Source organism: Pipistrellus hanaki (assembly GCF_964339955.1).
Source record: "Pipistrellus hanaki genome assembly, chromosome: 12".
Classification (NCBI taxonomy): domain Eukaryota; kingdom Metazoa; phylum Chordata; class Mammalia; order Chiroptera; family Vespertilionidae; genus Pipistrellus; species Pipistrellus hanaki.
In genome coordinates, this window is record NC_140514.1 from 33089141 (window position 1) to 33114549 (window position 25409).

At 39.1% G+C, this 25409-nt stretch overlaps 1 protein-coding gene across 1 annotated transcript in view; it reads right to left on the reverse strand.

The window, feature by feature from the left end:
- PELI1 (pellino E3 ubiquitin protein ligase 1) overlaps positions 1 to 18096 on the reverse strand; it is a 49963-nt gene extending 31867 nt beyond the window's left edge. Inside the window, exon 1 of the mRNA XM_084901117.1 lies at positions 17728 to 18096. The gene's annotated coding sequence lies outside the window, so the exon portion shown is untranslated. The remainder of the gene's footprint in view (positions 1 to 17727) is intronic.
- Positions 18097 to 25409: the final 7313 nt, after the last annotated feature.

Genomic DNA, 25409 nt, shown 5'->3' on the forward strand with positions numbered 1-25409 from the left:
GCCTTTTCAGTTGTTTCTCTTTATCTTTTTTTTATGGTCTTATTTTTCTTCTTATTTAGTTGTAGCCTAGGTTTTGATTTCACCAACAGAAGTGACCTCCTAGAGCTTGCTTCTTCTCTAATGATCTCAAGCAATGAAGTACTCATTCCTCACAATCCCTTTGCTTCTAGCCACACCCACAGCAGGTGTGTAAATTCTTCATCCCTTAGTTGCACCTCACTGGTCATACTAAGGTCATGTTCCTCTAATCCGTAAGGTAAACTCACAAACAAGGCATTTGCTATTCTACAATAATTCTTTCCTGAATTAACTACATGTGTCCAGGTTTTTACTTGACCAACCCACTAACTTCAATCCTTTTGAAGAAAAGTACATTGCAGCCTAAGATTTTCCAACAAGGCCTAATTCTTCCTTGTTGGAGGCAGGAAGAGAAAAAAAAATCACTGGTTCTACTGTAAGCACATTTTAAAGCTGGAAAGAACCTTAAAGAATATCCAATTCAACATGCTTAATTTTCCTTTCAATTCCCTCATTTTATAGATAAGAAAAAAAATCTATATCCAGGGAGGCTAAGTTATTTGATGAAGGCCATGGGGCTAAGTAGTAGAGTTAATAGATCTTTTTGATTTCTTCATTAGTTTCATTATTTTGGAGGCAATACCACAAATGCTAAAGAATAGAGCAGTGAGCCAACAAGTAACTTATATCTCGCTTTATGTAAGTATTATCATGAGATGGCCAAATCTTCACCTTTAGCTCTATTCTTTGCTATGTGTTGATTACAATTCTACATATTAAAATATATATATATATATATTTTATTGATTTTTTACAGAGAGGAAGGGAGAGAGATAGAGAGCTAGAAACATCGATGAGAGAGAAACATCGACCAGCTGCCTCCTGCACACCCTCTACTGGGGATGTGCCCGCAACCAATGTACATGCCCTTGACCGGAATCGAACCCGGGACCTTCCAGTCCTCAGACAGACGCTCTACCACTGAGCCAAACCGGTTTCGGCCAATTCTACATATTTTTATGGTCCGTCCACTCCTCCCTCCACCCCCCCCCCCACCCCCACCCCCGAAGAAAGAAGGAGAGAGAAACAGAAACATCAATGATGAGTGAGAATCATTGATCGGCTGCCTCTTGCATGCTTCTTACTGGGAATTGAGCCTGCAACCAGGGCCTGTGCCCTGACCAGGAATTGAACCATGGCCTCTTGGTTCATAGGCTGACACTCAACCACTGAGCTTTGCTGGCTGGGCTGCTGTTCCAACTTTATACCATAAAAAGAAAACTGAAAATCAGACAAATGAGAGCAATGATTGGCATATCATGGAGATTTGTTTCTTTCTGCTCACCTGATAGGCCATGCCCCCCTGAATTGACTGTTCACACTCCCACTTTGTGGACTTTGCTAACCTAGAAATTGCCTTAACCCAAAGAAAGAAATCTAAATACCAAAAGTATTGCCACATAGAGGACCTGAATACATACTTCTCCAAAGAGGACATACAGATGACCAACAGACATACAGAGGACATACAAGTTACCAACAGACATATGTAAAAATGCTAAAAGTCACTAATCATTAGAGAAATGCAAATTAAAACCACAATGAGATATCACCTTATACCTGTCAGAATGATTATCATCAATAAATCAACAAACAAATGTTGAAGATTTGGAGAAAAGGGAATCCTTGTACCCTGTTGGTGGAAATGAAGATTGGTACACAAGGGTACCCTTTTCTCCACATCCTCCTGTGGAAAGCTGAATGCAGTTCCTTAAAAAGTTAAAAATGCAATTTCCTTATGACCCAGTGATTCCATTCCTAAGTAAATATCCAAAGAAACCCAAAACACTAATTCAAAAAAATATATGAACTGCTATATTCATTGCAGTGTTATTTACAACTAGAGGCCCAGTGCGTGAAATTCGTGCACTGGTAGGATTCCTAGTGGCTGTCCACTGCTGGCCAGGGCTTCCCTCCTTTCCCCTGGCCAGCCCAGACAAACTCCCGTTCGAGGGGACAATTTGCATACTACACTTTTATTAGATAGCATGCCCATCAATAGACAAGTGGGTAAAAACGTTGTGGTACATATTCAATGGAATACTGCTCAGTCATAAAAAAGCAAGATATCTCACCAATGACAGTATGGATGGATCTAGAGGGTATTATGCTACGTGAAATAAGCCAGTCAGAGAAAGAAAAATATCATATGATTTCACTTACATGTGGAATCTAGAGAACAAAATAAAAAAACAGACTCACAAAGAACAGACTGATGGTTGCCAGAGGGAAGGGGGGTTGGGAAACTAGGTGAAAACAGTGCAGAGATTAAGTACAAACTGGTGGTTACAAAATAGTCACTGGAATATAAAGAACAGCATAGGGAATAGAGTCAATAATATTGTAATAAGTACATATAATGCCAGATAGGTACCGGAAAAATTGGGAGAAACACTTTGTAAGTTTATGATTATCTAACTAATATGCTGTACATCTAAAACTAATACAAAATAATATTGAATGTATACTACAATGGGAAAATAAAATTTTTAAAAAGTAAAAAGAAAAGTACTGCCATACATAACCAAAAGAATGAAAAGAAAATTTGCATCTGTCCTGGCTAGTGTTGCTCAGTTGGTTGGAGCATCGTCCCATGCACTGAAAGATTGGGGCTTCGATCCCTGGTCAGGGCACATACCGGGGTTTTGGGTTCAAGCCCAGCTGGGGTATATGAGGAAGGCAATGGATCGATAATTCTCTCTCACATTGGTGTTTCTCTCTCTAAAATCAATAAAAAAATAATCCTCAGGTGAGTATTAAAAAAATTTGCAAGTCATCTGATACAGATATAACTATATTTAGATACAAATACATAATGAACCCTCAAAATTAAACAAAATATAAATGATAAAATTAAAAAATGATGAAGGATATGAACAGAGATTTTGCCAAAAGAGAAATACAAATAGCCAATAAATACATGAAAAGATACTCAGCATAATTAGCCATTAGGAAAATGCAAATCAAAACTACAATGAGATATTACTTCACACTCCCTAAGATGGGTATAATAAAAAAGACAGATAATAACAAGTGTTGGCAAGGATATGGAAAAGTTGGAATCTTGAGGTAGGAAAGTAAAATGGTATAGTCACTTTGCAAAAACAGTTTCGCAGACCCTCAAATGACCAAACATTCCACTAAGTTATCATATGACCAGGTATTCCACTCCCAGGTGTAATAAAAACATGTCAACAAAAAGACTTATGCACAAATGTTCACAGTGAACATTAGTCATAAAAGCCAAAAAATGATATACCCATACAATGAAATATTACTTGGCCATAAAAAATTTTGGCCAAGTAAATACTGACACATGCTACAACATGGATAAACCTTGAAAACATGCTAAGTGAAAGGACTATATAATGTATGATTCCATTTATATGAAACTAGAGGCCTGGTGCACAAAACTGATGCACAGGTAGGGTCCTTAAGCCTGGCTGATGATCAGGGCTTTCGTTCTGCGCTGCCACCTGGTTGTCAGCACACGTCATAGCAAGCAATCAAACTCCCAGTCTCCCGGTGGAACTCCTGAGGGGACACTTTGCATATTAGCCATATATATACTAGAGGCCCGTTGCACGAAGAGATTCATGCAATAGGCCTTCCTTCCCTTGGCTTCCAGCACTGGTTTTCTTCCACCTGGGACCCAAGACTTCGCTCTGGCCAGAGTCTGCTGCCTTTGCTTCCTATTCATTCTAACTAAATCAATTAGGTTATTCACACATTTATTGTACATTTGCTAAAAATTGTGTTGTCTTTTTTTTTTTTTTGTATCAATAAAAAGCAATCTTATAATAAAGGTTTATCTTGTTTTTTTGGGAAAAAGCCAGGGTTCTCAAATTCACTGTGTTACTTTGCAACTCTTGCTTCACTTTCCTTCAACATTGTGTAGGTGGAAGAAAGAAACCAAGACATTAAGAACAAAATGTGAAGTCAAGGGAAATTTTTAGACAGCAATAAATTGTGAAAATGACTTAAACTTACTGTCAGAACAATCTTTCACAGAGAAATATAAATGCAAGTACTTTAGTACACCCTTGACATTCAATGAAAAATACTAGGCTCAGAATACCATAAATTCAGACCTCCTTTGTTCAAACTAATTTGAACTCTTTTTCATATAAATAATACCTCAATAAACAGAAATTAAAATACATTTTGTCTCTTTGCTATTCTTAATACTTAAAAAGACAAATTCTTAATAATTCATTCATATATTGGGTCGGCAACTAAGTAATTGCGGATTTTTTAAAGAAAATCAAAGACAATTTTTTCATGGAACTAAATAAGTTTATTCTGTAATGTATTGCCCATTTTGATCAATGACCTTTTGCCATCTTTCAGGCAGCATCATAATCCCACGTTCAAAAAACTTCTGGTTTTTATTAGCAAAAAACTGAATCAGGTACGATTTGACATCATCATCATTATTGAAATTTTTACCATTCAAGGAGTTTTGTAAAGATCGAAACAAAAAGTAATCAGATGGTGCAAGGTCAGGACTATATGGTGGATGTGGCAAAACATCCCAACCAAGCTCCATTAATTTTTGCCGAGTGACCAAAGATGTGTGTGGCCTTGCATTGTCATGATGGAATACAACACCTTTTCGATTTGTCAATTCGGGCCGCTTTTCTTCAACTGCATTGTTTAATTTCGTTAGTTGTTCAATGTAGACATCAGAATTGATCGTTTGGTTGGGTGGTAAGAGTTCAAAGTAGACAATTCCTTTGTAAACCCACCAAACTGATAACAAAACCTTCTTTTGATGAATATCAGCTTTTGATGTTGAGTTGGTTCACCTGGCCTGCTCCACGATCTTTTCCGCTTGATATTGTTGTAAACAACCCATTTTTCATCGCCAGTTATCAGTCGTTTTAAAAATGGATCATTTTCATTACATTTCTTTAGCAAATCGCAGCTGCTAATGTGTTGCGTTAACTGTGATTCTTTAATTTCGTGAGGAACCCATGTATTGAGTTTTTGAACATAGCCAAGTTGTTTTAAGTGATTTTCAATGCATGTATGTGATACATGAAGCTTCTCTGCAATCTCACGTGTTGTACTGTGACAGTCTGAATTGATTATTGCTTTGATTAGGGCGTCATCAACTTCAACTGGACGACCAGAGCGTTTTTCATCTTTGAGTGAAAAATCACCAGAACGAAATTTGGCAAACCAATTTTGACACTGCCGTTCTTTTAAGGCTTCGTCACCATAAACAGCACATAACTTTTTATGAGCTTGTGATGCGTTTTTCCTTTGCGGAAATAAAAAAGCAAAATATGACGAAAATGTTCCTTTTGATTTTCCATTTTTCAACGAACGCCAAACGAAAACTACAAAACAGATCAAAAAACTTTTTTTTCTGATTAACAGCTGAATAGCCAACTATCAATAACAAAATGTGTTTTACATTTGTACTATGTCTGCAAACCTAAAAATTCAACTGAAGCCATATATGTGTGAAACCCGCAATTACTTAGCTGCCGACCCAATATATTGGCATAAAAATAGAAGGAACTATCTAAATGATTATATCAGACTAAACCCTAAGTGTATTTTCTACTTCATTTCATATTTTTGGTGTTGGAAAGGAAGAGACCCCATAAGAGATATCTTATTTTTCTTTTTAGTAAAAATTAACTTTTCGCAGAAACTGGTTTGGGTCAGTGGATAGAGTGTCAGTCTGCAGACTGAAGGGTCCCAGGTTCGATTCCAGTCAAGGGCGTGCACATTGATTGCGGGCACATCCCCAGTAGGGGGTGTGCAAGAGGCAGCTGATCGATGATTCTCTCTCATCGATGTTTCTAACTCTCTGACCCTCTCTCTTCCTCTCTGTGAAAAATCAATAAAATATATTAAAAAAAAAAACAAAAAAAAAAACCTAAACAAATAAAGCATACAAACTGCTCTTTCCTAGACAAGTGCTAATCCTTAAAATGGAAAAGGAAAACACTATCATGTGTTAAGGACAACTACTTTCTGCTGCCCAGAAAACAGTCACCCTTTCTGTGGTATAATAGCATCTTCACTTCCTTTTTGGAAATAGTTTAGAGTATATGGTGGAGCTGATTACACCCTCAAACTTGATGGTTGGGCATAAGGCTCAGTCCCAGCCAGAGCCTCACATTCCTCTCCCTACAAGGGGAATGGGCCAATGAGATGCAGTGAGACTTGCTGGGCTCTTTCCAGATACACATTACACTGAGGATTCAGGGGCCAAAGGGACTGAAGTTATCTTTTGCTCAGGTAGGGCTGAGGAATAGAGCCAAAACTAAGAAAACAGTGCTAAGAAATGTACGGAAATGAAGTCTTAGTAATATTGTTTGAGTCTTGGGTGGAGCCACATCTATCCTGGACCAGTTCACACAAACCAATGTCTTTTCCCCACTTAAGCTAGTTTGAGGGGAGTTTTATTGACAGACCGACAGAGTCTTATGATAGAAATACTATTTTAAGTGTATTCGTTTCCACAAAAGTAAGTATACGAGGTCACAGAATTCAGTTCCAGAAAAGGTAAAAACAGATTCTTCCCCACATGATTCTGGTTTTTCAAATCCACTCTTTCTGAAGAACTCCTCTCTGCTAAATTCAAATGCTACAAGACTTTATATCTTTTGCCTTAAAGTGAATATATATATATATATATATATATATATATATATATATGCGCGCCACAAATGAGTAAGAATAAAAAAAATCAACAGTGGAAAAAAGAAGTATGGGGTTGGTGAGGGGAGTCATCTATAGAAGCTGTAAATAGTAACCAGATGTGCTTTTTTACTAAAGACCTCAATGAGAGTCAAAGACAATATCTTATAAACTTAAGCAGATTCAACTACATACAGACTCTAGTATAATACAAAGACACCAAAATACTAAAATCAAAGTTCCTATTTGAAAAGCAGCTAATAGAATTCAAATTCAAAGGAAAACTCTTTGGGAAATTGAAACATCTTAGATTTTGGACAAATCATTATATAATTTTAAAAGAGGTAGTAGTTAAACTTACCAAAAATATTTCTTTTAGGCACTCTATGTTAATACTGAGCCCTCAAGTCATTCTGAAAATGTTTAGGAAAGTAAGACTTAACAGAGTCTTGGAATGGGCCAATGAGATGTTTGGGCCAATGAGAGTACATAAACCACACTTAAGAGTAATATAAAAGTAGTACTTCCTTTTTCTAGGAATTTTGATGACTTAACTGCTAACCAGAAAGGGAGAAGAACAATGAACAAATAATAAAATGGAATTAAGATGTATATTCTTGTGTTTCCCAGATTATACTGAAGTGAGGTCTTCATTTTAACCACCAGGTATGCACACTATAATGAATTACAAGACTCTTATAACAATGAGACCATTAATATGGAGTCTGTCTAAGAGAATGAGATAAATTATTAGTCGAAATAAAGTAAAACAGAGTGATTAAGAGAGTTCTGGAGTCAGACTGTCTATGTTTGTCTCTTGGCACTATCATTTAATAGCTGTGAGACTTGGACCAACATCAGTAAGCTTCAGTTTTTGTATTTGTAAACCTAAGATAATCAGTAATAATATTAACACGTATGCAGTGCTCATCAATCCCCAGTAGGGCATGTGCAGGAGGACATCAATCTATGATTTTTCTCTCATCACTGATGTTTCTTTCCCTCTCTCTTCCTCTCTAAAATCAATAAAAACACATTAAAAAAAAAAAAAAGTAACGACATTCTAAAAAAACAACGAAAAACTAAACAAAACTCTTTTGAGAACAGTAAGAATTTCATTGTGGCTTAAACACAATAATGAAGGGAAGGTGAGGAAGCAGCTAGAAAAGTTAAGTTAGGGTGACAAGTCGCATTATTAAGGACTTTATAAGCCAAGACAGAATTTGAAACAGATCTAATAGGAAATGGGGACCCAAAAAGAGGACTGACGTAACTACATTTATTTTTTCACATTCTCTAACTTGACAAACTAAACTTATGATTCCACCCTCTGCTCCAACCTGTCCTACCCCTAATCTTATCTGTTTTAGTAAATATAACACTATTAACCCAGTAATTGCTCATACTAGAAACCTGGTGGCCTTAAAACTGCCTTCTCATCCTCGATGTCTGGACCATCCCTATGTCCTAGCATTTCACTTCTAAAACATACTCAACTCCTCCACCTGAGGCTTCTACCTCAGCCTGGAACAATGTTACCCTGCTCTTTGCTTGGCTGTCTCCAACTCATTCTTGAGATAGTAGCTTTAAGCATTCAAGTGTTAAGAACTGTTTTCTCTGACAAACCAATATAACCCTATTATTTTCTCTCATAGCACCTTGTCCTGATTAGTTTTTAGTATCAATCTCCATCCCTAATGAGGGATTTTCATTAGGAAAAAAATACTAGCCTTATTTTGTTCTCTCATTGTATACTCAATGCCTGCACAGTACCTTCTACATCAAACATGTCAAGCTCACTTATTTGGCCCGTGTTAGCCTTTTAGTTTGACATGCTTGCTTTACATAGTAGATGTTCAAGAAATATTGGTTTTTAAAAAAGAAATTTTTAGAAAAATAAGCTTGAAAGCAGTATGGAGGATGTGTGCCGAGGAGAAAAAACAGGAGGACATGAGTAACATGAGCAGGCTAATACCAGCTGGATCAGATGAAAGACTATAAAGAGCTTAACTTAGCTAAGATGGTAGAAGTGAGGACAGAGAAAAGCAATACTTGGAAAACCAATGCAGAACCAACAGGTTCCTCACTTGGGCAAGTAGAAAGTGAGACATTAACTTCCATCAAGAATGTACAGATCAGGAAAGAAAAATAAAGAGGTCTTTTTTGACCACGGTAAGTTTGAAGAATTTTAGTTAATATGTCTAGCAGGCAGTTGGAATTTTAAATGTGAAACGCAGGAAGGAGGTCCTAGGCTGAGGACAAATCATTCTCTTCATAATTGGTGCCAGGCATTTTACAAAGATATTTACATATTCATTTTTAACTTCCAATGATATTTTTTCAGAGATAAATATTATCATCTCTGGTTTTAAAAAAATATATTTTTAATTTATTCTTTTAGAGAGACAGGAAGGGAAAAAGAGAGAGAGAAGCAATGATGAGAGAAACATCATCAATTGGCTGCCTGCTGCACATCAACTACTGGGAATTGAGCCAGAAACTTGGGATGTGACCTGACCGGGAATCGAACTGGTGACCTGTGGGTTCTAGGTTGATATTTAACCACTGAGCCACATGAGCCAGGCTCATCTCTGTTGTTTTTAAAAATATATATTTTTATTGACTTTAGAGAGGAAGAAAGAGGGAGAGAGAGAGAGAGAGAGATAGAAACATCAATGTGATTGGCTGCCTCCTGCACGGATCAAGCCCTCAACCCAAGCATGTGCCCTTGACTGGAATCAAACCCGAAACCTTCCAATCCGAAGGCCAACACTCTATCCACTGAGTCAAACCAACTAGGGCCATCTCCGTTTTGTAGATGGAATATTTATATTATCAATTATTTAGAAACTGGTGGCCTGGTGCAGGTTCTATTCCAGGTCAGGGCACATATCCAGGTGGTGGGGGTGCATGAGAGAGACAACCTATGGATGTTTCTTTCACACGTAGATGTTTTCTCTCTCCTTCCTCTCTATAAAATCAATTAAAAGAACATTTTCATGTAATGGATAATAAAAAGCAACCCAATTAAATTTAGCTGGGAGGTAAACAAGTCCTCAGAATTCACAAGTCCTATAATAAAGACTTACATGTACTTGTAAGTATATTAAAATTTTTTAAATAAAGCCCAAACCTATAGGTTGTATCTTTGTGATCAATGATCACTGATTCAAATGGTTTTCTGACAATTTTACTTCATGGTGAGTTTTTTGATGTGACCATTTTTCTTGAGCATTTAGCCATGATGACTCAGGGCACCTAGATGCCATGAAACAGCTTTCAATTTAAGAAGTGGGAGGAGAATGAGGGGGCATATTGAATCATTAACAGCCTACTCAGTTCTGAAACCTAGCAAATCCTTTCTGGAAGCCATTTGAAAGACAGCTTCAGGAGGCAAATTATGGCTAAACCTTAAAAGACTGGTATATAAGAGCTGAACTATATGCAAATAATTGGCATGCTATTTCTAAAAGAGACACAACAAAGAAGCTTTAGCAAACAGTGATTTTGTTTTTGTTGAATGAGTGTGAAAGATGGATTGGAAAAAAAAAAAAAAAGCCTGGTATCACTGAAGTCACAGACCTTACTTACAATTCATTGCTCCTTTGAACTGATAGGACTAGTTTAGAGACTGAATCATCCCATTTTAAATGAAAATTACAGTAAAGTATTACATAAATTTAAAAAGCTTTCAATTACATGAAGCCTGTCTATAGGACTGTGGTTTCTAATTAGAAGCAGTCAGTATTTTTAAACAGAACTTAACAGAATTGCTCATGAATGATAAAGTTAATTCGTTTTGTAATTTGGATTTTTGTAATTTTATAACTTAACTACTTTTTGGTCCTTTTGGTACATTACAATGAGCATCTACCAACTAGCAAAAGATCAGGGCCAATCAACTTGTAACTTATTCCATGGAAAGAAGGAGAAGTTAATAAACTTCTTTACCACATTACTAATCTTTCTATCCTTTCCTCTTGACTGTCAAAAAGATGCTCAACAGAAGTCCAGGCATAGTTCATCTGTAAGACCATTAACAAGTAAGCTAATATTACAGTGATGATGAAGACCCTATTTCATATTTTTGGAAAAAAAAATAAACAACATACACCAAGAGGTGAAAATAGCTTTTGAAATTCCACCATGGTGGTTAATTCCACTACCAAATTTTGCTGGTTTAGGAATAGGTTCTGGGTAGATACAGGGTTAAGCCATGAGAATTTCAAATCAATGAGTTTATTGCTGTTTTTGACATTATTCAGTTCAAAAAGTATTGCATCCTATAGGTCACACAGTTATTGGTGCCTGACTGGATGGAATACACCATCTCTTCACCTAGAGCACACACCAATAATAAGGGCAGGAAAAGATAAAAAGAAGCTACACAGTTAAGACAAAATTAGGAAAAGTGCCCTTTGCATGTGACTGTTTTAGGGCCTTAATTCATTCCAAGCCTAGTTTATAAGTTTATAAAGTGGCAGGCAAATGTAGAAAGTACCGTGGAAGAGCAATGGGCACTGCTAAGCTGGCCATGGAAGAGGAACAGAGCTAGTGGCAGAGTGATGAAGAGATGAACCTGGGACAGAAGTGTGAGAGGCAGGAATGTGTAATACAAGTATCTTGCTTCCCTTCTATCTCTTCACCCCCCATCCTAAGTTATTTATTCCACAAAATTGGAAATGAAAACCAGATTCATAATCCTACCCCCAAATCAACAGGCTATTTCTAAATGAGCCACACATCAGTAACGTCACAATCATAAAATTTCAAAGTCCTTTGTGAAGAACTGCTGCCATTTTAGTTTTCCAGATTAATCCTGTTAAAGACTTTCCAGAGTTAAAGGAAAGCACAGGAATTAAACATGGGTTTTGTGTTCTATGCTAATAGGTTAGCGATTAAAGCACATTAAATAATCCAGCCTCAAGAGCTCAATCCTGGCAATATGTGGAATATATGGAGAAAGGGTCTAAATATCTATCTACAAACACACATAGTCATATACATATGTATGTACCAAAGGGATAACAAGATTTGAGAACCAGAATTCATTTTGCTAAAGGTGTGCAGGTCTTTCAGTTCCCCAGGGCTATTATACCAACAAGGAAGTTATACAGTTTCGTTACATTACAAATGCCACCTTTTCAGTCTTGATGCATGACATAAATGAAACTTATCTGTAGAACTGTTTTGAGTATTTAAGTATTAAGAAATGTGCATCGTCTTCTTGGGTATAAGTGTACATGTTTTGATCTTATCAGACAGAACTTAAATTAAGTATCCAATTAAGTATCATCTCTTCCATATCAATCAATAGGTTATATACTTATTCCAAATAATGCTACAATTATCCCAAACATTATTAAAACTCCTTTTCAGTCTAGGGTAGATCTGAGTTTTAGAAACACTGTCTTCTCAGAGTGGATCTGATTTTTAGCAATAGCTTGAAATTGTTTCCTATTTTCTGTCAAAATCCTTTCTGAGTCATATCTGATAAATAAAATGAGATATCATGTGGTTAATCCTTCTCCCCTACCCCTTTTCCTTAAACACAAGGAACAAATATAAAGTATATAGAATAATGAGCTATTTTCATGTGTGGCAATTAGTTTAGAAGTCAATTAAAAAAAAAGTTCCAAATATTTTAAATAATCTAGTATTGTTCAAATAAGGTATAGCTTCAAGGGTGATAAAGTACACTTACTTTAAATAGATGTATAAATTAAATATCCTTACTTCAAAGCAAGGATGGATAACCCGGCCCTACCCTACACAATCTGTCCTCATCTACTATCCCGTTATCTTTTTGACTTAATCTCCCGCTACACTCTCTCACTCTAACCCAGCCACACTGCTCTTCTTGTAGTTTCTTGCATTCCAGTCAAGCTCCAGTCTCAGGGCCATTGTACTAGCTGTTCCCTCTGCCTGGAATGTGTTTCCCAAGATTGCCTGCACCTTCTGCAGGTTTTTACTCAAATAACTATCAACTTGTCAATGAGGTCTTTCTGATCCTCTTCCCATCCCATATATATATCCTCTCTTCCCCTTCTCTATTTTACTTTTGTGTATGCGTTGTGTGTAAAACTGTTCATTATGGAAAATTTTCAAACATACACAAAAGTAGAAAGAACATTAGAAATCTCATATATCTATCATGTACCTTCAACTATTTTCAATAATATGGCCAATCTTGTTTCTGATACTTTACCCTTGAGATTATTTTAAAGCAAAAATTTGCCATCATAGTTTAATTCATAAATATATTATATCTCTAAAGGTAAGGACTCTGTTTGAAAACTGTAAAACATTGTCAAATCTTAAAAACTTTACAATTCCATCATCAAATATCCAGTCAATGTCCTAATTCCCCAACTTAGTTTGCTAAAAGCAGAATCTTACTAAAGTCCCTATTTGCATTTGGTGGATATGCCTTTTAAGTCTCTTTCAATCTTAGTTTCATCTCCCTCTCTTATTTCTTGCTATTTATTTCTTGAAGAATCCAGATCATTTGCCCTTAAAAATTAAATATTTTACTTATATTTATTGTGTATGTTATTAGAATATAAACACCACAAGGCAGGGATTTTAGTCTACGTGATATCAGCATCTAGACCAGTGCCTGACACATAAAAGATATCCAATAAATACTTACCAAATGAGTATGTGGCATTAATGCCAAAAGTCTACCGCCCACCCAATAGCGAAATCTTCTCTTTTCCTGCCGTGTCTGACTTAGGAACCCGTTTACTGAACATTAACACTCCAGGCAGCCACCACCGAGCAATCAGATTTGGTACCAGGGTGAAATCTATTTGCTAGCTTTCTTTAGTCTTCTTCAAAATAAGTGTGCTTTTATCTCCAGATTCAATATATACCTTTATGTTTAAATTGAGCTGAAGTTTAGAATAATAAATTATTGACTACCATCTTGTCAAGTACGTTGAAATGTTTCTTAGCTTATTTTACAATTTAGAGGGGGGGGGGAAACAAATTGTAGCAAAAAAAAAACACAAAAAAAACTGTAGAAGATGGTGGAAAACTGGGGGTACCACATATTTGCAGAATTAATAACATCCCTAGAGATTCATTATAAAATCAAAACCAGCAATACAGTTTTTTGAAAAGGAAATAAGTTACATGTGTATTGAATTAAAAATTTAAAAACACACTCAATATGAATGGTCAAGATTAACTGGGGGATGATCAATGTCAGGATTGTTCCACTTACAGGCACTAGAAACATAATCTACTTTCCTGTGAATGGTATTTTAAGATGTATAAAAGTATTACAGGGATGATTCAAGAACTACTATGTAGAACCGTATTTTTTCTGAAAGAGTTTATTGTGGGGGAGAAAAACTCGAAAAACTAAAACATCTTGTACAATATTCTGAAAAAAAAGAATCAGGTCTTCTTAGACTCATTTATAATTCATTTCTCTTCAATTACCTGATGAAGTTCTTTTCCTCTAAGTTTCATTTCTGAAGAAAGCCATGTTAATTTAAAGGCTCCAATCAGATGTTCCTGTTTCCATTACTTATTTCTATTTAAAAGGGGGAGTGGGGGAGCAGAAATTTCCTGACATTCACTCAAGAAATCTTGTGCTTTCTCTGAATTACTTGCAAATTCACTCAGCAACAACAAAAGCTATGAAGGACCTACTGCGTGTAATATGTTAGGCAATTATTTTTAACCTTTGGTAAGAAATATTGGGAGTGATCTTTCAAGATAACATTAAAAAAGCTAATGATATAACCTGAAATTATATCTAGTTCTTTCCGTGAACAATATTTTTTGTTTTGAGGTTCCCACGCATTAATCTGGGGAAATTTTTCTCTGGCAAAGGTCAAGCTTAAAGAAAAACAACAGTAAGTCGCCACTACCACATGTGTAAAAAAACAAAAACAAAAACAAAAACAAAAAAAACTCCAACAACCCCAAATCCCTGGAAAGAATGACTTTTATTATCTTTTTCTGTGTGATCTATTTAGAGCAAATCTGAAAAAGATGGCTAGAAATCTATAAACAGAAAGTGCTGAGTGGAATTTACTGTTTATAGACTTTAGCTAGAATTTTATACAATGTTGCCAGGACTCTTTAATATTGTACTCTTTGAAAACATCTTCATCAGGTTTCCTCCATTTGTTGATTTTCTCCTTTCTTTCCACTGGCTAGCTCTTAAATTTGTTTTATTCTCCTCAATTAAAAGACATTAATGTAACTTTTGGAATAACATGATTTTTTTTCCAAAGAAACTCCTAGAACCATCTCAGTGCTGCCATATACTTGTCATAATGAAATTTTAATATATAGTTAAAATGTTTGATAATTCACATGAGCATTTCTGATTTAAAAAATACTAGATTAGGTTCATACTTATGCACCACGTAAGATGTGGATATATATGAGAAGGTTAGAAAGATAGTTTTCAGTTCTAAGTCTTTTGGCTTAAAACCTTTACCAGCTACAGATGCTTCTATCTGAAAAGAGTCATTCACAGACTAGGATGACTCTAGTCCGCATCATATAACCTATCGGACAAGGTACATTCTGAAACGACAGAACCTTTAATGGACAAGGGATGTTTTGAAAACCTGAAAGGAAGCTGAAACAAAGTCAAATGGAAACATACCAGGACTTCTTTTCCTTTACCATTCAGCAGAACTAGAGACTCAGGTCCCTGCCCTGTACTTTTCAGTCATTTCTTTTAAGGGGTCCCGAAGAAATCAGTAAACCTTCAAAGCCAGCCTTCACCGGTCAACACTCATTTCTGCACATGGACCCTAGTAATTGAGCAAAGGTATTATGTTAGTAGCTTCCTTAAAGTTCAATGCCTCTGGGGAAGTTTGGTTTATAAATGCTACAGAAAAAGTGCAACACAACCAACAGTAAGATGACTGGAATGACAATTTTAAGGAGAGCAAAGGTTTCATCCCCCCACCCCCACCCCATGTCTGCCACTAAGACACAAGTTCCAGCTCACTTTTTCCCCAACTCAAATACTATTATTACATTGCAGCACTTCTATAACAGTAATAAAAACCTAGGTAAGAGTTTTCACTTTAAAAGTTATATATTTATTAGATGACATTATAACCACGCCACTACATGCAACTTTCCATACATTTAACTGTTCTATGTTCCGATCGTTTGTTTTAAACTCAAGTTCTCTTTTAACATACTACAGAAAGGGAATTGGTTAGGTGGTTGGGGAAAACTATAAAAATAACAAATGTCTCACTTTCCTTTTCTGATGGAAACACAGAATCTTAAATCTGGGGGCAACTAGGTAATTCAGGATAAGTCAAAGCACACACCATTACTACAGTTCTGATAATCATCGTTCACCTCCGGAAATAACTAGTAGAAAAGATGCTTAATTTCAATTTTTGGTACCTTCTAATTTGGCTCAACTACCAAAAATACATAACTTGTCCCCAGAGTTTAGTATTTTCCTCCAGAAGAGGCTGTTCGCATGAATAAAAAAACATAAGGAATTCTTAAGTTGCATTTGCACAATAAGGACAAGGTTTTTGAGAGATGTAAATCTGATCACTCTGAGAAAACATTTTCTCTATTAGTTATAAAAAAAATCATAAACCAATACAAAACGGTAGCAACGGAATCTCTTCCCCAATTTAAAAATTTTTAATCCACATCACTATGCAAATGAATAATTTTTAAAGATAATTACGTTTCTGCTCGATCACAAAATACATATGCTGTGTAGAAACAGACAAAGCCAGCTCTGAAACAAAAGATCAGCTGCTAACAAAATAACGTTCTGTAGAGTAACTGCACAGCCTTTCCACCGGCATAGAGAACCTTCTCATGCACTTAAAGCTTCAGTCCTTAGCTCAACATGCACCTACGGATAAAACCCTCATTTAATAATTTGTTGATCTACTGCTGGATGGTTGCTGGGTGATGTTAAAAAAAAAACCAAGACACACGTCCCTGTGTGTAGGGATTCAGTTTTGTCAAACCTGCATTTAAAAAAATCTCTGCCCTCCCACTCCCTTGATCCTTGCTGTCTTTGCCTGGAAGAGACTGGCCTGTACAAAAAAACAAAAGTAGATGGTTGGAATGAGTTCATGATTTACTGTGTTTCCCCCCCACTCTGGGCCTTTTCAAAGAGTCCTTTGAGGTTCTAAGGTTCAAACGCTCGGTCAAAGAAGAGTTATTGTTTGAACTACCTAACAATTACCCAGACTTCTTTCGGACTTCAGCTTAACCTGTAAGTGAAATGAGCATGTATAACTTTTCCACGGGGCATCGGGGGACGAGTCCCAACTCAATAAACGCTCTCAGGTCCTCAGGACACCAGGCGCGGGGTGGAAACCAAGCGTATACCCATCCATTAGCGTGCTGTCCGGGCCTCAGTTTACCCGCTTACAGACAGGCACGGGCGTCCTAACACTTGTTTCATAGCCCCCCCCCCGCCCCCCCGGAGTGCCCTTAATGAAATGTTTTTAAAATGCGCCGAGATCCCGGGGATGAAAAAGAAAGGCGAGAGAGAGAGAGACGCGCAAGAGAGGATGACAATCATCACAACAATAAAAAGCATGACTAACTTGGAAGTCTGCGTTATGTAAGAAAAGAGAAGTTGGGAGATCCGCCCGGAACAAAAGAAAAGCCCACCGGCCCCTTTGTCTCCCCCTTTTTTCCTGTCTCTCCTCCCCGCCAGCCCCCGCGCAGCTCCCCGCCCGCCGCACGCGGCCGGCGCGGGGCGCGGACTGGGCCCCGCGGGCCCCGCTCCCGGGCGGGCGGAGGGGGAGGGCGGCCGGGCCGGCTCCTGACAAAGGCTCTTCCTCCTCCAGCGCGGGCGCCGCGAACTCCGCTCCCCGCCGCCGCCGGGGCCGCGCAGGAGGCGAGGGAGAGGGAGCTGGCCCGCCGCCCGAAGAAGAAGCCGCCGCCGAGGAAGTTGCGCGCCCGCCTCGCCCGCATCCCTCGCCGGCCCCGCCGCGGCGGCGCGCCGAGCCCACTCACCGGACAGTTGGCGGCGGCCGCGATGCCAGCGCCGCTCCGAGGGCCGGAGCGGGGAAGCGGGGGGGGAGTGTGCGGGCGCCGGGAGCGCGAGCAGACAGCGCGGCGTTTTCGCCGCCTTCCTCGCCCGCCAGCCAGCCAGCCAGCCAAGCCAAGCCGGGCGACGGGAAGTTGGCCGCCGAGCCGAGCGCTGAGGTGCCGCGGGCGCAGCAGGGACGGGCGCCGGGCCGCTCGGTGGGGCGCTCCCGGAGGACTCGACGCAAACCCGAGCGCGCGGGGCGACGGGTGCTGCTGGCGGAGGCGGCGGCGGCGCCCCCCGACGGTCCCTCCGCCTCACACAGCCTCTGGGTCACTGACACCGTCTCCGAGGGAGGGAGGGGAGGGACCAGGAGGAGGGCGGGGCCTGAGGGCGGGGTCCGGGCCCGGCCGCTGCGGAGGGCGGGGCCGAGGCGCCGCGAGGCCTCTTGGGAGTTGTAGTTCTCCTGCAGAAGCAAGAAAGGCTACATTGTGGAGGATGCTTTCCGCTCGCTGGGCGCTGCGCATGCTGGGGTGGGGGGTGGGAGTGGAGACGGGGGGGGGGAGGGGGGGAAAGAGGGGGGAGGGGGAGGTTGGGGGAAGTTCGGCCCCCAGTGTTACTATGGTCACCGACACACTAAGGAAGAGAACGTGTTCAGTGCTGCTGCTCACTGAACAAGGCCCTTCTTGTATGATGGTGCTGTTAAGAGAGCCCGCCCTGTGTGAGTCTTTCCTCCATCGCTCCACCCCCAACTCCTAGCCTCACAACTCACAAGAGCCCAAGTGAAATCTCATTTCCTCCTCCCCATATTTCGGTCGTCCCTGCTGCTTAATTTTATTCCACAAATCCTAAATCACAAAATACCCATTTTCTTTTCCTCCTTCAAGTGAAAACTCTCTGCCTCAAATCCATCCCCCCTCCCACATAGTCCCTTCCCGTCCGCGTTCCCCCCCCCCCCTCCACACACACACACACACACACACACACACACACATCTTAAAACTTGTAGAAATGTAGCGCCTTCTTAACAATTAGGTTATAAAACTGTTAGGAACCTCATCGCTCTCAGAGGTTCGCCCCCCACAGAAATTATTTTCACTAAAGTAGTCACCTCTAATTTTAAGGCCAGCAAAAGTAAAGTTCAGGGTTAAGATGGTTATATTTTACTTGATCGGTGTGACAGTCCAGATTATTTTAAGGGCTACAATTTTTGAGAAATACAAATTTCAAAAAAGTGCAGATTCAGAAGCTAGGTGGGAAGTTGGAAATTGTTTGCTATATATATATATATTGGCAAACTCATTTGGCAATGAGAGAAGTCTGAACCAAGGGCTGAGTATGCTGTTGGGCTGGTCAGCTAAGTCTACACCCACAGATGGTGGGGGAGGGTGGTGAAAGGCAGGACAGGACTGACTAAAGTCAACTTGTCTCAAGCTCTTTGGTTTTCTTTCTCTGCCTACCTAGTACCTCAGACCCTGGAAGAAGAAAAAAAAAAAATAATAATGCTTAGAAATCAGAAACACATTTAAAGTAGGAAAAGCCAAGGTTTTTATTTTCATTATATTTTTAAATATAGTTTTATTGGTTTCAAAGAAGAAGAGAAAGGGAGACATAGAAACATCAATGATGAGAGAGAATCATTGATCAGCTGCCTCCTGCATGCTCCCCACTGGGCATCCAATGTGCAACCTGGGCATGTGCCCTTGACCAGAATCAAAGCCGGCACCCTTCAGTCTGCAGGGCGATGCTCTATCCACTGAGCCAAACCAGCCAGGGCAAGGTTTTTACTAGTAAATAGAGTCTCAAGATCAGAAATCTTTATGTTTGCAGACCACATAATTACTCATTCAAAAATATTTATTGAGTATATCCTAGGAACTATATTAGAACCCAAAACAGGGATACAAAAATGTAAAAAAAACCACTCCTTGTTTTCAAAGTGCTTACTGTACAGAGGAGGACACAGCTAAATAAGCAGACTTAGTGATGTAATATGCAAATTGACCATCACTCCAACACACAAGATGGCTGTCCCCATGTGGACACAAGGTGGCCGCCACAAGATGACCAGCAGGGGAGGGCAGTTGGGAGAGACCAGGCCAGCAGGGGAGGGAAGTTAGGGGCAATCAGACTGGCAGGGGAGTGGTTAGTAGGTGATTAGACTGGCAGGCAGAAGCAGTTAGGGGCAATCAGGAAGGCAGGTGAGCAGTTGGGAGCCAGCAGTCCTGGATTGTGCCTAAAGAACATCCCTCGAGGGGTCCCAGATTGGAGAGGGAGCAGTCTGGGCTGAGGGACACCCCCCCCCCTCGCATGAATTTCGTGCACTGGGCCTCTAGGGTAATAGGAAAGTACATCAGGTGCTTTAATACACAGCTATCCCAAACTCAGGTAAGGTTGGGGGGGTGCTTCAAAGAACATTTGAACTTGAGGATGACTAGGAGTTTGTATATTTTTGGTAGAGGAAGGGGAAGAGAGAAGTGATTGAGAGCATTGAGGTGGTTGTGGAGAGCAGCAAGAGCAAAGTGCTAGCGTCATGAGACGGAAGAGTATTTTGATTTAGCAAAGAGTTCAGTAATGCTGGTGGTAGAATGAGGTTGGGAAGAGTGGCAAAAGGAGACACAGAAAAAGTAAAGAAGACAGTTTAGTTCATGAAGAATCTAGTACAGCATGCTGAGGAATGTGTACTCTTTTCTGGAAGCAATGGAAAACTCTGCCAGGATTGTGAACAGATGAAATTTTGATAAGATATGCATCTTATACATTTAAAGAAAGATACTGGCAGGAGACAGAACTGGGGTAATCAAACACTATTTGAGGGATAGAATTAATAGAAACTAATGAGTAACTGCTAGTGTTTGGAGATAAAGAGTGAAGGAAAGTTATCTATTATGCTGCTTTTGGTTGCCAGCAGCAAAAACAAAATAAAACAACAACCCAACTCTAACTGGTTTAACCAATAAACCAGTATTGACCTATCAAGATAAAAAGTCTTGAGAAAAGATGAGCTTTAGGGCTGAATAATTCATCAGCTCAGTGGTGTCATTTAGGACACATTTCTTACTTGTTTTATTGCTTTCCCTCCCTTAGTATCAACTTTATGGTCAAATGACAGTTGCCAACAATTCCTGTGGCTGCAAGTTTTGCCAGTAGATCCAAGAAGAGAAAAGAACAGAGTCATTTTTTGAAACTTTCTTAGAAAGAAGAGAAAATGACTTTCCCAGTAGCCTCAAGAATTGATTCTCGTGTCTCCATAACCTAAAAATGGTGGCAGGGCACGATATGAGGCTAATTGTCCAAGGGTAAAGACACATGCCCTGTTCCTAGACCCAAAGGAGCTTTCCACAAAGCGGTGTTGAGGAGGTGTGGATATCCCAATGACAGTTCAAGTGATTATCCAAAAGAAGAAGACTTGAGGGTGAGAATGGGTTGGAGATGGGGACCACAATATCTGCTACAGGGAAGAAGGATAACAGATTTCTGATTATGAGCTAGTGTTGCCACTCATTCAGTTAGGGAATACAGGAGATTGAACAGTTTTTGAGAGGAAATTTGATGAGTTTGGACATTTAGGTGGAGAAGTGGCATGAGTAGCATATATATATATTAGAGTCATATGTCATATATATATACACACATGCATACATACACACACATGTATATGCCTTATATATATGACATATGACATCTAAATATATAAAGAGCCAGTGTCTGTAATGACTGAACACTGGAAGTCAGTCCTGCAGTCCAGAACACTGCAGGCATGGCGACCCAGCACTGACTGCTGAGGGGGGCTGCAGATCAGGCCCAGAGAGAGTCCCGGAGAGAGAAGCAAGGTCTGATCTTTAGCCTCCATGGCAGCTGTTGATCAGCCCTTGCCTCTCTTTCTCTCTGTGCCTTTCCAGCAGCCATAGGGGCTGTGGCTCTCTTTTTGAAATTAACATTTTACCTCCACCATACAGTTCTGCATAGATATTCAAAAGATGCAGTGTTTTGAATTCAGGACTGTTCAGATAAGAAAAACGAATAAGGCTCTAATTACCCCCAGCTCTATCTTCATATCTAGTTTAACACCTCTACTTCCTTGCCCAAAGCAGCTATGTTGTTGCTTAGCTACACTCCCTTTTTTTAAAATGTGTTTTTATTGATTTCCGAGAGGAAGGAAGAGATAGACACATCAATGATGAGAGGGAATCATTGGTTGGCTGCCTCTTACACGTTGGACCAAGCCCGAAACCCAAGCATGTGCTTGACTGGAATCGAACCTGGACCCTTTGGTCCATAGGCCAATGCTCTATCCACTGAGCCAAACCATCCAGGGCTAGCTACACTTTCAAATTAGGTATAGTCATTTACGTGAGAATGTGAATCCTGGGGGACTAATAAGTTAGTTTTTGTTTGTTTTTTCTCTCTTAAATTATAAAAAGTTTTTAATCTTGGGAAGTTGCTCAGTAAATTGCAACAAGTTTCCTCCACCACCTGACTACATAAAACCTCTGTTTCTACTATCCTCTTAACATACATGAAAAGGGTACTCAGGATATAAAATAAGGAAAAATCACAATATTGACAATTTTCTTCAAAATATCATGCAATACATCTAATTTGCTAGTAAATGATGCAGAAGAAATTGGACACACCAACCTTATAATTTGAAGAAACTGCTGCAAACCTATTTTTCTCCTTTTATTGAAAATGTTTCATCTGCTGCAAATAAATATATCTTTTCATTTCAGTAAAAATTTCTCACATCTTATACTGACAAATAATTAGTTCATATGTGCTAAAAGTTGTTTTTCTTGTTTTGTTGTTTTACTAAAAGTTCAGGCAGATTTCTTTTTGGAATTGGGAAAATTCTAAACTGCCTATTAGACTCTTGAGATTCCCAGATTTGAGAGTAATAAAGGTGTGTGTGTGTGTGTGTGTGTGTGTGTGTGTTCATTTTAGTATTCAGATAATAGGTAGGTGTCTCTCAGAACTCTTACCTCCCAGCATTCCTCCACAAAATAAAATTATCTTTTAATGGCCTCAAAGTCTCCAAATAGCTCAGTCAACATGGAACATGCTCCTATTTTAAACCTGTGAATGGCACATAATTTGAAGGCCTGGGCTTTCACTCAAAAGATTTGTAGGCCCCAAATGCTGGCTCTGACATTTTAGATATATTTGGAAAATGTCAAAGACAAGCTAGTTAAGATTTTAATGTTTTAAAGAAATATGCCTATCTACCAAAGAATGCAGTCTATATTCTGAATATTAGTGCAATCAACAAGTATATAAGCAATTATTTTGGAACTTTAAAAAAATAATAAGATAAGATAAGTAAAAAGACTCATGAAAGGAAGATTGTGTTTCCATCCCTATTTATTTTTTTCATGGAAAAATGACATATTTTTGCATCTCAAATTTTGTGCATTTATTCTTTCATTGAATGCTTATTGAGCATCTACTATGTGCATGCTCTGGATACAAAGATTAATTTGACATGTTCCCAGCCTTCAAGAAGCTTATAATCAAGTGAATAGATAAGTTCAATATAATTTACAGGTGCTTTTCTAGAAGTATGTTCAGGAAATAGTAGGAATGTAGAGAAGGGGACAATCAATTTTACAGTCAAAAAACATCTCAAAGAGAAGATGGTGATTGAGCTGAATCCTGAAAAATGAGAAGGGGCTCACCAGGAGTGCCAGGCATTTCATTAAAGCTTGCACTGTGAGAAAAGACATGAAGAGTGACACAGGTGGGCTCATTCAGAGACCTACAACGGTTAACTATGGCCAGGTCAGAGTGTGATGTGGACCCTGAATGATGAGGTTGACGAATATACTGGAAGCAGATCACAGAAGTCCTTGTATGTCATGCTGTGCCAAGGCGTTTGGAAATGAGGAACTGTCAGGAGATTCTAAACAGAGGAGTGACATAAGTCATATTTAGGTTTGAACACATTGATCAGTTAAGAGACTATGCAATAACTCAGGTGAGAGATGATGGACAAGCTAAGTAGCTGTGGAGAATGAAAAGAAGAGAATAGTTACTAAAGATGTTTAATAGGTAGAATAAACAGGACTTGATTGCTGGTTGGATGTGATAAGTGAGGGAAAAAAGAAGAGGGAAGGATAATTTTGAGATCCTGAGTATGTAACTGAGCATTATATATCAGAGGTATTCATTAATAAAGTAAACACTAGAGGAGAAGCAACTTTGTGGATCAAGCTCTAGGTATGATAAATTGGACTTGAATTCTGGATCGAGCCACAATTTTGTAGTTGAGTAATTTCAGGCCTCTCAGTTCTTTCAACTGTTAAAGGGGATAAATACTATATTAGTCAGAGTTGTTTAGAGAAAAAGAACCAACAGAAGAAATAGATAAATAAATTATATATATAGATGAAAGAAAGGAAGAAAGATAGAAGGAAAAGATGTATTATAAGGAATTGGCTCACATGATTATGGAGGCTGGCAAGTCCCAAGATATGCAGTCAGCAAGCTGGAAACACAGGCGAGGGGATGGGGTGGTTGCAGTTTGAAAGCTGTCAGGCTTAAAATCCAGGAAGAGCCAATGTGTCAATTTGTGTCCAAAAGAAGGAAAAGGCCCATCTCCAAGCTCAAGGCAGTGAGACAGAAGGAAATTCTTATTTGCAGGAGGGTCAGCCTTTTTGTTCTATTTAAATAGGCCTTAAATAGATGGGGCCCACTCCTATTAGGAAGGACAATCTGTTTTACTCCACCAATCCAAATTCATGCAAAAAATATCCTCACAGACGTACCCAAAATAATGTTTGAAAAATATCTGCCCCATGGTCCAATGAAGTTAACACATAAACATTACTACCACAAGTACTTAAATGGTGGTAGTAAAGATTAAATGAGATAACATATTAAATGAGATGCTTAGCACAAGTAAGATCTTCATAATGTGATACATGTTAGCTAGTATCATCATCATTTCTCTATAAGCATGTCAAACTCATGGCCAGCGGGCCACATGTTTGACATGTTTGCTCTACACACTCTTCCTGGGTGATCTTACCCACACTCTTAGATTTAGTGATTGCATGAATCCTAAACATTTATTTCATGCCTATTGGATAGCAACACAATTCCCATTTTAATTCTCACTACTTCATCCTCTCAATCTTTCCTAGTTATAATAGTTATCTCTAGTTATATGAGTTACTTTAGTAAGTAAAGTAGCAAGTTACTCCCTAAACTCCTCAGATATATATCTGATCCCACTGGGGATCAGCCCCCAACCCACCATGTGCCCTTGACCAGAATTGAACCCAGGACCCTTCACTCCTCAGGCCGACGCTCTATCTACCAAGCCAAACCATCTAGGGCTAAACTCCTCAGTTTTTAAAAATCTCTTGGTAAACCTGACTACAGAAATCTTGGACTTTGCCAATAGAATTTTTCTATTTGAGCTTTCCCTTTCTGAGGATTGATTCCTCACAACTAGCTCTCCCAAACTGGTCCTGCTTTATTATTTTCTCCTAATTCCCCCATACAGTTTCACATCCTGCCTTACTCATCTGTCCCCTCCTGCTTGTCCTGCCTCCACAGTTACCTCTCAGAGATCAGTTTCTTTACAGCCCCACCCCACTGTGTCACTGTGCGAAGCTCCCAGCCTCTCCACCTGAGTCACCACACGCCCCCTTCTAGTGTTACCAGC